This window comes from Leopardus geoffroyi, chromosome D1 (genome assembly GCF_018350155.1).
Source record: "Leopardus geoffroyi isolate Oge1 chromosome D1, O.geoffroyi_Oge1_pat1.0, whole genome shotgun sequence".
Taxonomy (NCBI): Eukaryota; Metazoa; Chordata; class Mammalia; order Carnivora; family Felidae; genus Leopardus; species Leopardus geoffroyi.
The window spans coordinates 105,135,837-105,146,150 of NC_059329.1; positions in this window are offsets into that span (position 1 = coordinate 105,135,837).

Here is a 10,314-nt window from a genome sequence, read left to right on the forward strand (position 1 = left end):
TTTATTTGGGGCGCCTGGGTGGCTCAGTCGGCCGAGCATCCAACTCTTGATTTCGGCTCAGGTCGTGATCTCACAGTTTGTGGGTTCAAGCCCCACATCAGGCTCCACACTGTGCAGAGCCTGCTTGGGATTCTCTCTCTCTCTCTCTCTCTCTGCCCCTCCCCTGCTCTCTCTCAATAGTCCTGCCTGCCGTGCAGATCAGAAATACTTGGTACCCTTCAAATTAATAATCTTCCAATATTTGTGCAACGTTAACTTGGGGTGGGAAAAAATCATTTTCCCATAGATAAAAATGGTAACGCTCTTTCTTCATGGTCGAAATGGAGTTGTATGCACCGACCAGAACTCCGGTTTATTTGGAATTGTCTTTCCTGGTTCTCCTCTCCCGCATGTAACACAAAGCTGGATGGAGCGCATCACTCGGTTGCCAACGGCAGAGTGACTTTCCGGGGGAGCAAACACGTCTCTTTCTACATAGAGTCTCCAGGGGACGCCTGGGTGGCTCAGTGGGTTAAGCGTCCAGCTTCGGCTCAGGTTATGATCTTGCAGTTTGTGGGTTCGAGCCCCGTGTTGGGCTCTGTGCTGACAGCTTGGAGCCTGCTGCAGATTCTTTGTCTCTTTCCCTCTCTGCCCCTCCCCTGCTTACGCGCGCGCTCTCTCTCTCTCTCTCTCTCCCCCCCCATCTCTCTCTCTCAAAAATAAACATTAAGAATTGTTTTTCAAATACAAAAATAGTCTCCACTTGTCTGCAGGTGTTCATGGTTTACTCTCTATAGTTATTCTGTCTGCAGTTTCTTTGCAACCAAAAACTTTTGTGGAGACATTTAAAGTCTCGCGGATGCGATCTTGGTAAACACCTCTTTGCTGTGCATTAATTGGTTTCGGAATCTGGGCTGCCTGGCAATGCCCACCCCAACCCCCAGGGGCTGCCAGCGGGCTGGTCTCATGGCTGGACAGGCCAGAGGACACAGTAATTTGCGATGCACATCAAAAAATATCCCCCTACCCCCACTGACATGTGCCAGTGCTAGGGAGGAGAAAGCTTTCTATTTAAGGGTATTATCCACTTATGTACTTACTTATCTGTTTAAGAGTATTTTGGCAAAAGGGACACGGATTTCCTTTCCACCAGCTCCATGAGGACCTACAGGTGGAAACCTGAGTCAACAGGCAGCAGATTTCTGGTAAATCCCTCTGAGGTTTCAGTGTTCCTCTGAGTCAGTGCCTGGGGAAGCTGCCCACCTGGACCTGCCTCCTCCAAGAAGTCCTCCCTGATAGCCCCTCATCCTCAGGAACCTCAGCTGGTGAAACGTGATCGGTTTTGCCCCTGGGCCTCACTTGCCTACTTGGGTTGGCTGCCTCACAGGCTTCAGCTGGTCTCAGCTAGAGGACAGCGTCCCCGTCTTACGCTGGGTTGTGCACCCGTGACATCCAGAACATGCCAGGCAGCAAAGACAGTTTGCTGGAATCGATCTCTTATGTGTTGACTGATTCTAAATCCCTCTAGAGAGTGTCCAGGAACAAAGTCCTTGAACAAACCCCTTTCGTACGCACCTAAAGACCCCCTACCACTCATCATACGTTTAACAATTTTTTTTTAATTTTGAGAAAAGGTTGGGACTCTTAACTATTCACTCTTAATTCTTTTATTTATTTATTTATTTATTTAGTTTTTTAAACGTTTATTTATTTTTGAAAGACAGAGAGCACGAGTGGGGAAAGGGCAGAGAGAGAGCAAGACAGAATCTGAAGCAGGCTCCAGGCTCTGAGCTGTCAGCACAGAGCCCGACCGGGACTCAAACCCACGAACTGGGAGATCATGACCTAAGCCAAATTCTGGCACTTAACTGACTGAGCCACCCAGGCGCTCCAACCCTTAATTATTTTAAATGTTCCCGATTCTCATCATTCTCTATTATATTCTCCACTATGATTCTCAAGAAATCCCCACCACAGTGTGAGCTGGCCTTTGTCCAGAAAATAATGGTACTTTGTCATAACAAGTATCCCAGGTAAAGTTAAATCTCTCTTGAGAAACCATCATCCAAAGTTGTGTTGGCTTGATGTGTCATCTTTATTGACTCATTCATTCAAATAATAATTTATTGGGCAACTACTAAGTACCAGGTATTAGTCTGGACTCTGGGAATACAGTAACAAACATGATAGGAAAAAAATCCCATCCATAGGGCACCAACATACTGGCCGGTGGGAAATAATAAACAAGTAAGCGTGTAATACATATTAATTTATTGTAACTAAAGAACAAGGAAAGCTTGCCCACCCAATCTGCTTCCAATAAAGTCATGAGGCTGATTAGGCACCATCCCTGCCAATCACATCTGCTCCAAGAGAGGGCGCAAGACGGTCCCCCTTGAGGTAGACACCTGATTGTAAGCAAATACCTTCTGTTGCAGTTACCATTGCTTCGTAACAAACAACCCCAAAACCCAGTGATGTAAAACATCCATTTTATTACGCTCATAGGTCCTGTGGTGCAGAACCTGGCATAGCGGGGAGAGTGGCCTCTGCTCCATGATTTCGGGGACCTCTGCTGGAAAGATGCAAAATCGGGAGTCACCTGACAGGTGGGGGCTAGGATGATCTGGAAGCATCTTGGCTCATGCCTGGCAGACGATGCGGTTGTCAGCTGGAACACCTTCACTGGCCTCTCCATGCGGTTGGCGCATAGGACGATGGGGGCTTCCTCACAACATGGCAGCTGAGTTCCCAGAGTGAGCGTGCCACGAGAGCCAGGCAGACGTGCATGACATTCTTACGATCTGGCCTCAGAAGTCACACACCAGGGGCGCCTGGGTGGCGCAGTCGGTTGAGCGTCCGACTTTGGCTCAGGTCATGATCTCACAGTCTGTGAGTTCGAGCCCCGCATCGGGCTCTGTGCTGATGGCTCAGAGCCTGGAGCCTGCTTCCGATTCTGTGTCTCCCTCTCTCTCTGCCCCTCCCCCATTCAAGCTCTGTCTCTGTCTCAAAAATTAAAAAAAATAAAAAAAATACAAGAAGTCACACACCATACTCTTTTGGCCAAAGCAATCACAAAGGTCTTTCTAGGTTTGGATGTAGGAGAGACAAAGGCCCCGCTACTCAAGGGAAGGGGTGTCGAGGTCACACTGGAAGAAGAGGACGTGGATGGCAGATATCGTTGCTGCCAACTTTAGAAAATGCGGTCTCCCACCCCTTCTGTCTCTAATCTCAAAAGGAAGAAAAAAAAAAAAAAAAAAAAAGGAGGGTATCCGAATCTGCCCAGAGCCATCTCGCAGGTAGAGGGCTAAAACCACTCGGGCAGAGGGTGATAATATCTGAGCATTGTGTGATATTTTATTTTGAACTGAAAGTACCAGAGCCTGCTCTCTATGCAAGGTGTGCAATTTCTTAATGACCTAAAATGTCTGCCTCCGGGCTTATTCTTGATGTAGGTCCGATGGCTAAAACACAAGGGCAGGGAGGTGCGGGTGAAGGCGCACACGCTTTGGGGGCAGAGCACTGCGGTCAAATCCTCTCTGTGCCTTTTGCCAGCTGCCTGTTCCTGGACAAGTTCCTTCTCTAAAACACCCGGGTGGTGGGAGCAACTTCCCGAGGGGGCTGTTGCCACAGCCTCCATGCTTGGTAACCACTCTGACAGGATCTCGGTCATCTGAATTTCCAGGGGCGCCTGGGTGGCTCAGTCGGTTAAGCATCCAACTCTTGATTTCGGCTCACATCACAGTCTCAATCGGTGGGGTCGAGCCCTACATCTGTCGGCACAGAGCCTGCTTGGAATTCTCTCCCTCTCTCTCTACCCCTCCCCCACCCATGCTTCCTCTCTCTCTCAAATAAAAACATAAAACGTTTAAAAAAAAAATAAATAAACTTCCAGGGACATTGGTATGGTTTTGTGTATTTTCCATCCACTGCAACAAAATACCTTCTCGTAGACTGCTACAATCTTTATGTCCTGAAAATCCACCGTAAACGAGACGCTTTTAAAAGCCGCAAACGTCTGTAAACGAACAGACCTGTTTGTTTCTACAAGGGCTGTTCCGCAGAACAAGCCTTGGGGTGGGAGATCCAGGAAAACGAGCCTGGCGGATCCAGCGGGGGCGTCAGGGGCAGCGACTCCATCTTGCACCTGGGGAGTTTGAGGTTCTGGAAGGCGCGTGAGAAGAACAAAGAAGCAAGACCGTTGGCTCGGGGGACACCTCATCTCACTAATCTGACACTGAGTGAGCCAGCTCAGTCTGATTCGGGGCTGGTCGCAGCGCACAGCTGGAGGGTGCAGAGGTGGGGAGAACTGAGATTTCCTGGCCACGGGGCCTGCAGACCCCACCTTCAAACAGGGACCACCTCGCTGGTCTGTGCTTCAGGAAAGGAGCCTCAAACTTTGCTCCTTGGTCACCAAGGCCAGGTGTCCAGGGGTTGCCATGGAGGTGAGGGCTGCCATCTTGGTTGGGGGAGGCATCCCTCCCTGGAGCAGATATCCCGCCAAGGAAAGGCCAGAGCCTAGAAAGACAAATAAAACATTAGGGGAAATGAAAGGAGAAGAATTCGCGATCGGGGAGGAAGGGAGGGGAGGTGACTCACTGTGAAACTCTGCAGTCAGGCAGATCTCGGAACTGAGAGTCGTGGGTGGGGACATGGGAACATCTCTCCGCCAAGTTCTCCATCCCCACACAAGGATGAAGCCCCCAGCTGTCACCCGCTGATGCGTGTCCAAGGCCTGTAGCCCTGCCTCCTAGACACAACCTTCTGGAGCAGAGATGGCTCCTGGCCAGGGCCGGGCAGCCAGATTTCGACTTACACGTCCTGAGTTCAGGTTCTGCCACCTTCCATTTGCGCGTGGGCCGGCAGGTCACATGACCTCTCCGCGATGCTATTTCGTCACCTGGACACTAGGGAAAATGATTCCTGCTCCGCCTTCCTCCGAGGAAAGTTTCAAGATTCGAGGGTTGAATATCTGCGCCCTCAAGACAATGCAGGCGCCCTCCCGGGAGAGGCCACAACTGCCCTGCTCGCTGCGATACACAGAGCTCCGGCCACAGAGCAAACACTCAATAAATATTTGGTGGTGGGGCGCCTGGGTGGCGCAGTCGGTTAAGCGTCCGACTTCAGCCAGGTCACGATCTCGCGGTCCGGGAGTTCGAGCCCCGCATCAGGCTCTGGGCTGATGGCTCAGAGCCTGGAGCCTGTTTCCGATTCTGTGTCTCCCCCTCTCTCTCTGCCCCTCCCCCATTCATGCTCTGTCTCTGTCTGTCCCAAAAATAAATAAAACGTTGAAAAAAAAAATTTTTTTTTAAATAAATATTTGGTGGATCACTAAATGACAGGGGGGTGGTGAGCCGGGCCCCACCCCGTCTGGGAAAGTGAAGCAGGAAAGCTCTTCCTGCACCACTGAGCTTAGAGAAATGCGGCCTCTCAGACCTCCTCCAGACCAACCGAATCACAATGTCTGGGGCCAGGGCCCAGACTGGGTTTCAACACCTCCCTAGGGTTCCGATGCTCCCCGACATTTGGTAAACATTGCTGTTTGCAATGCTTGCCGGGGAGAGCTCGAGGTGGGGTACGAGCTGCCGTGGCCCCCCTCCCCGGGGACTCTCCCTCCCACCTGGCACAGGTGTTCATTCCCCAGCCCACCCCCACCCCTTCTTGGACCTGCCTGGAGACAGGGGGACATGCTGTGGTGGCTGGCGCAGGGAGGAGGTCTTGTCTTCTGGGGGGGCGGGGGGGGGGGGTGTAGGTCTGCCCCTTCCTGTTTTAGCAGAACCTGCAGCTGCCGTGGGGGATGAGGAGATAAGCTTTGAAGGTACCCAAGAACTTTGCAAAGTGGCCCCTTCCCCATCCAGTCAGCTTCTCTGTCCCCCGGCAATGCCCCGTGGGACAGCTGGGAGGCCTCACACCAAGGGCCCCAGGTGCTACTCCCCCCAACCCCCACCAACACCCTCTTCCCCGGCCCCTCTGCTGAGGTCTCTGCCCTGCTCCTCCTGAGGCCCTGAGAGTCAGTGCGAGCTTCTGGGAACACACAGGAGATGAGCATCCGAGATAAGCACCCCTGATAAGAACTGACACCATAACCCTTGTCCTGTCGCACGTTCTCAGTAGGGTCTGATTCAAGGTTTCTAGAAGCAGCAGTTCACACACGCAAAGGGGGAGGGGAGCAGACACTGAAGGAGGGGGAGAGCTGGATCTCCAGCAGGTCAAAGCCAAATGCAGCCAGGCCAAGTGACAAAGCCCGTACCTGTCCAGGAGAGCCAACGGCTCACGTCCAGGATCCAGGGGACAGCAGCTGGAACGAGACTGAGGGTCTCCGTTGATGGCTGGCCATCAGGAAGAGGATGGGGACCCAGCCACCCTGATGGGAGTCGTGGAGCAGGGAGGTGACAAATGCACTCAGCTCTCCATGGGGCAGTCAACCCTGGGGGCCTGCGGGAGCACTGGACACCACATTCTGGAAGGTTGTAGAGCACTGCTGTCTCTCCCGGAGGTTTACTGTGTTGTCTGAGGACAGCTGGAGGAGAGGGAGACATTTGGCCTGGAAGAAGACAACCCTGGGGAAACTACGGGAAAGCTGCCTTCAAATGCATGACAGACCTCTGAGTGGAAGGGCGGCCCAGCCCCACAACACCTCCACCTGTCCTCACTCCAGCCACAGTGGGCCACGTCCCACGGTCAGCCGCCCACCCCCCTCCCCCGACTAAGGAACCCCTTCTACGTCCTCAGCTCCCCCTACCTCCACTCCTGGCTCAGCGATGGGACAGTAAGAGTGTGGGTGTGGCATCAGGAAGCCCCAAGCTCCAGTCCTATCCTTCCCTCCGTGTCACTCTCCCCAGGTGTCACCCTCTGCCAAATCACAACCCCTCCCAGCCTTGGATTTCCCTGTCAGGAAACCCGGCGTTCACCTCCCACCTGGCTCAGGCGTCCGGTCCCAGCCCACCCCCCCCGCAGGGCGGCAGTGAGCTTCTCCCTTTGTTCCCTCATTTGGCAAGTGCTCGTCTGGTCCCAGCAGTCACCCGCTTGCACCGACATCCCACGGGACCGAGCAAGCACCCAGGAGAGGCCTGGCACTTGGGGACCGCCCGGTTAGTGCTGCTGGTGACCACAGGACCCGTTCCCTGGCCACCTCTGATCTCGATGCCGAGCAGAGGACCGTACAGATACGGGTCCCTGACATCTGGAGACGGCCGAGTCCTCTCACTGCAGCACCTGTGGCTGGCTGGGGACCGATGGCTCAGAGGAGAACACCCGATCCATATCTCCGTGGGCGCGCGGTTTTCTGCAGTCAGCAGATCTCGGGTTACATAAGTCAGGCGAATAGTGCCGATACAGCACGCTCTGCCCGCTGTGCGAGGCGCACAGAGCCACAGCTGGCCCGCGGGGCAACCAGGCGCCCAGCACCATGGTGCACGGACCAGGATCAGCGTGAAGAAGAGGCGAGCAAGGCAGCTAAGCATCCCAGCTCTGGAACTGTAATCCTAGCACCTCAGTGTGTAGCTGTGTGACTTCAGGCAAGCACCTTGGCCTTCCTGTGCCTCGATTTCCTTAGCTAGATGATGGGGAGATTCACTCCTTTTAAAAAAAAAATTTTTTTAATGGTTTATTCATTTTTTGAGAGAGAGCACGAGCAGGGGAAGGTCAGAGGGAGAGAGGCAGGCACAGCATCCGAAGCAGGCTCCAGGCTCTGAGCTGCTGGCACACAGCCTAATGCGGGGCTTGAACCCACAAACCACAAGATCATGACCTGAGCTGAAGTCAGACACTTAATCAACTGAGCCACCCAGGCACCCCACCCCCCCATGGAGATTTACTCTTAAGAGTTGTGGCTCTGTGGTCAGACAGCTGGTGTGGATCCCCCTCCACCACTTATTTGCTGTGTGACCTTTATAAGTGTCCCACCCTCTCTGTGCCTCAGTTTCTTTATCTCTGGGAAATGGAGTAATATCAACAGCACCTGCTTCGCAGGGGTGAGGATTAAGTAGGTTTGTATAGAGCAAGCCCTTGAAAGAACGCCGGGCCCAATAATTGCTCACCCCAGTGTTTTAGGCTGGGTTCCTCCACAGCGACTCGGAGACAAGGACTTACATGCAAATAGTCTATTCAGAAAATGAGCCCAGCAGGGGCACCTGGGTGGCTCAGTCAGTTAAGCAGCTGACTGTGGGCTTCAGCTCACACTTGGTCTCACAGTTCGTGGGTTTGAGCCCCACGTCGGGCTCTGCGCTGACAGTGCAGAGCCTGCTTGGATTCTCTCTCTCTCTCTCTCTCTCTCTCTCTCTCTCTCTCTCTCTCTCTCTGCCCCTCCCCCCCCCAAATAAGTAAATAACCTTAAACAAGAACAGAAAATGACCCCAGCAACACCTATAAGGGAGTGGGAAAGCAGGGACCAGGAAAAAGCCAAAAGAGGGTGTCTCTGCAGACCACTGGGGCTCAGTCCTGCTGGGGGCCTCTGCGGAGGGGGGTAGAACCCCTCAGCATCCTTTCCCCGCCCCCAAGGGCAAGGAGGCTGGGATGGTTGCAGTAGGAAGCAAGGGAGTCCCAGCAGTGACCTACCGCATCAGGCTTCTCTGAAAACTTCAGGCCTCTCCCCTGGGCCCCTGAGCACCATTTATAATGACACTGACAAACTGAGCTCAGGAGGGAGTGGAGGGTTCTGGGCCAGAATTCGCTGGATGCCTAGGTTGATGAAGGGTCTCCACGCGGATTCAAAACATGTCTGTAAAACATCTCCCTTTCCCACACCACCCTAGTAGGGATCTGACGCCACCCTCTGGAGTATTTTAAGCAGGGCCTGTGGGGATCCGATCCAACTGGCATTTGTGAGTGACCCCTCCAGCTGAGGACAGGAGTTCAGGACGCAGGGAGCAGAAACTGGCCTGGAGCAGGCCTGGTCCAGTCTCCACCAGCCACCCTGGTCATGCACACTGGGCTCAATTCTGAATGGCGGGCCATTTGGCCTCCAGGCTGGAGCAAAGAATTTAAGGAGCCAAGAGCCGGGGGCTAGGAGAGCTGGGTGAGGAGGGGTCCTAGCTGCTTCTGCAGTGAGGAGCTGAGCTGGGCAGGGCCACTGCAGGGCCTTCCATGGCCCGGGAACAGGAGGGTGCTGAGCCTACAGATGGAAGGGCCAGGAAGGTAAGAGGCTGACGCGTGATTACCGCACGAGAGTGCAACTATTTCTGATGACATGAAGGGATGGTGGAGAAGCCTCCCTAACCCTTAGGGAGGGGGTTTCAACAGGCCGAACTCACCAGGATGCATCTTGGATGCCGTGGGGCACCAGCCAAGGGGCAACAGGTATTAAGGGATTCTCAGTCCACTTTTCCATCCTCCAGAAACCTTTGTCTGGGTTTTCCTCCTCCTCACCTCCTCCTTCATCAGCACTCAAGACACCCTGGGCCCAGTCTGACACTCACTCCCGCTCCAGTGTCAGGAGAGTGACTCAGCGGGTGGGGGCAGTGCTCAGGGCCTGGACTTCTGCTCTGCCTTCTGTGTCCCCTGAGCACCCCTGGACAGCTTCCCAGGCCCTCTCATAACCCCTCAGCTGGAGAAAGAGTGGTCTATAAAAGAAGCCAGTGGGACAGCCGGACAGGGGTCCTGGGATCCCTGCGGGCCATCCCCAGGCAGTTCTAAGGAAACACTGAAGAAGATCTGGGATACAGCTGGGCAGCTTCCAAGATGTTCGTCATCAGACTCACGCTGTGAGTGAATCAAAACTTCCTTTTGGGTCTCATGCAGCAGAAGGGAGAAGGCAGGCTCACACCCTGCAGCAAGGACCTCTGCCTTGGCTAAAAAGCAGCTCAGTGATGATCTGCGCACGGTGTCCAGAACTGGGGCTGAAGGTGCAATTGGGCCACAGGACAAAAAGTGGTGCATCTTACCAGCACCTCAACTTCACGCATGAATGTTGAAAATGTTGAAAAGGGAGAGACATAGATACTTAAGCACGGGATGGGAGAAGGGAAGAAAGGGTTACCTTTAACATGCAACTCAAGACTCACATTTCCCGCTTCTGGGATTCGCTACAGAGCATTAACTCTGGCGGTTATGAGTACTCCGTCAGGATGATTCTCGATACACTAAGCTCGTGCAAAATCACCCATATTACAAATGAGAAAATTGAGGCCCCGAGAGGGAGACCCCTGTCCAATTAATGGCACAGGAGTGAGTTCGCCGCAAAGTTTCCACCCAGCCTTGCCTACAGGCGCCCTGGACCTCTTCCCAATCCTCGTCTCCCCCGGGAATGGGTCACCCACCCCCTTCCCTTCTCTGCCTGCACACTCTTTTCCTCCACCCCGGGGGAGTAAGATTGCACGAAAGGCAAACGCAGCCCAC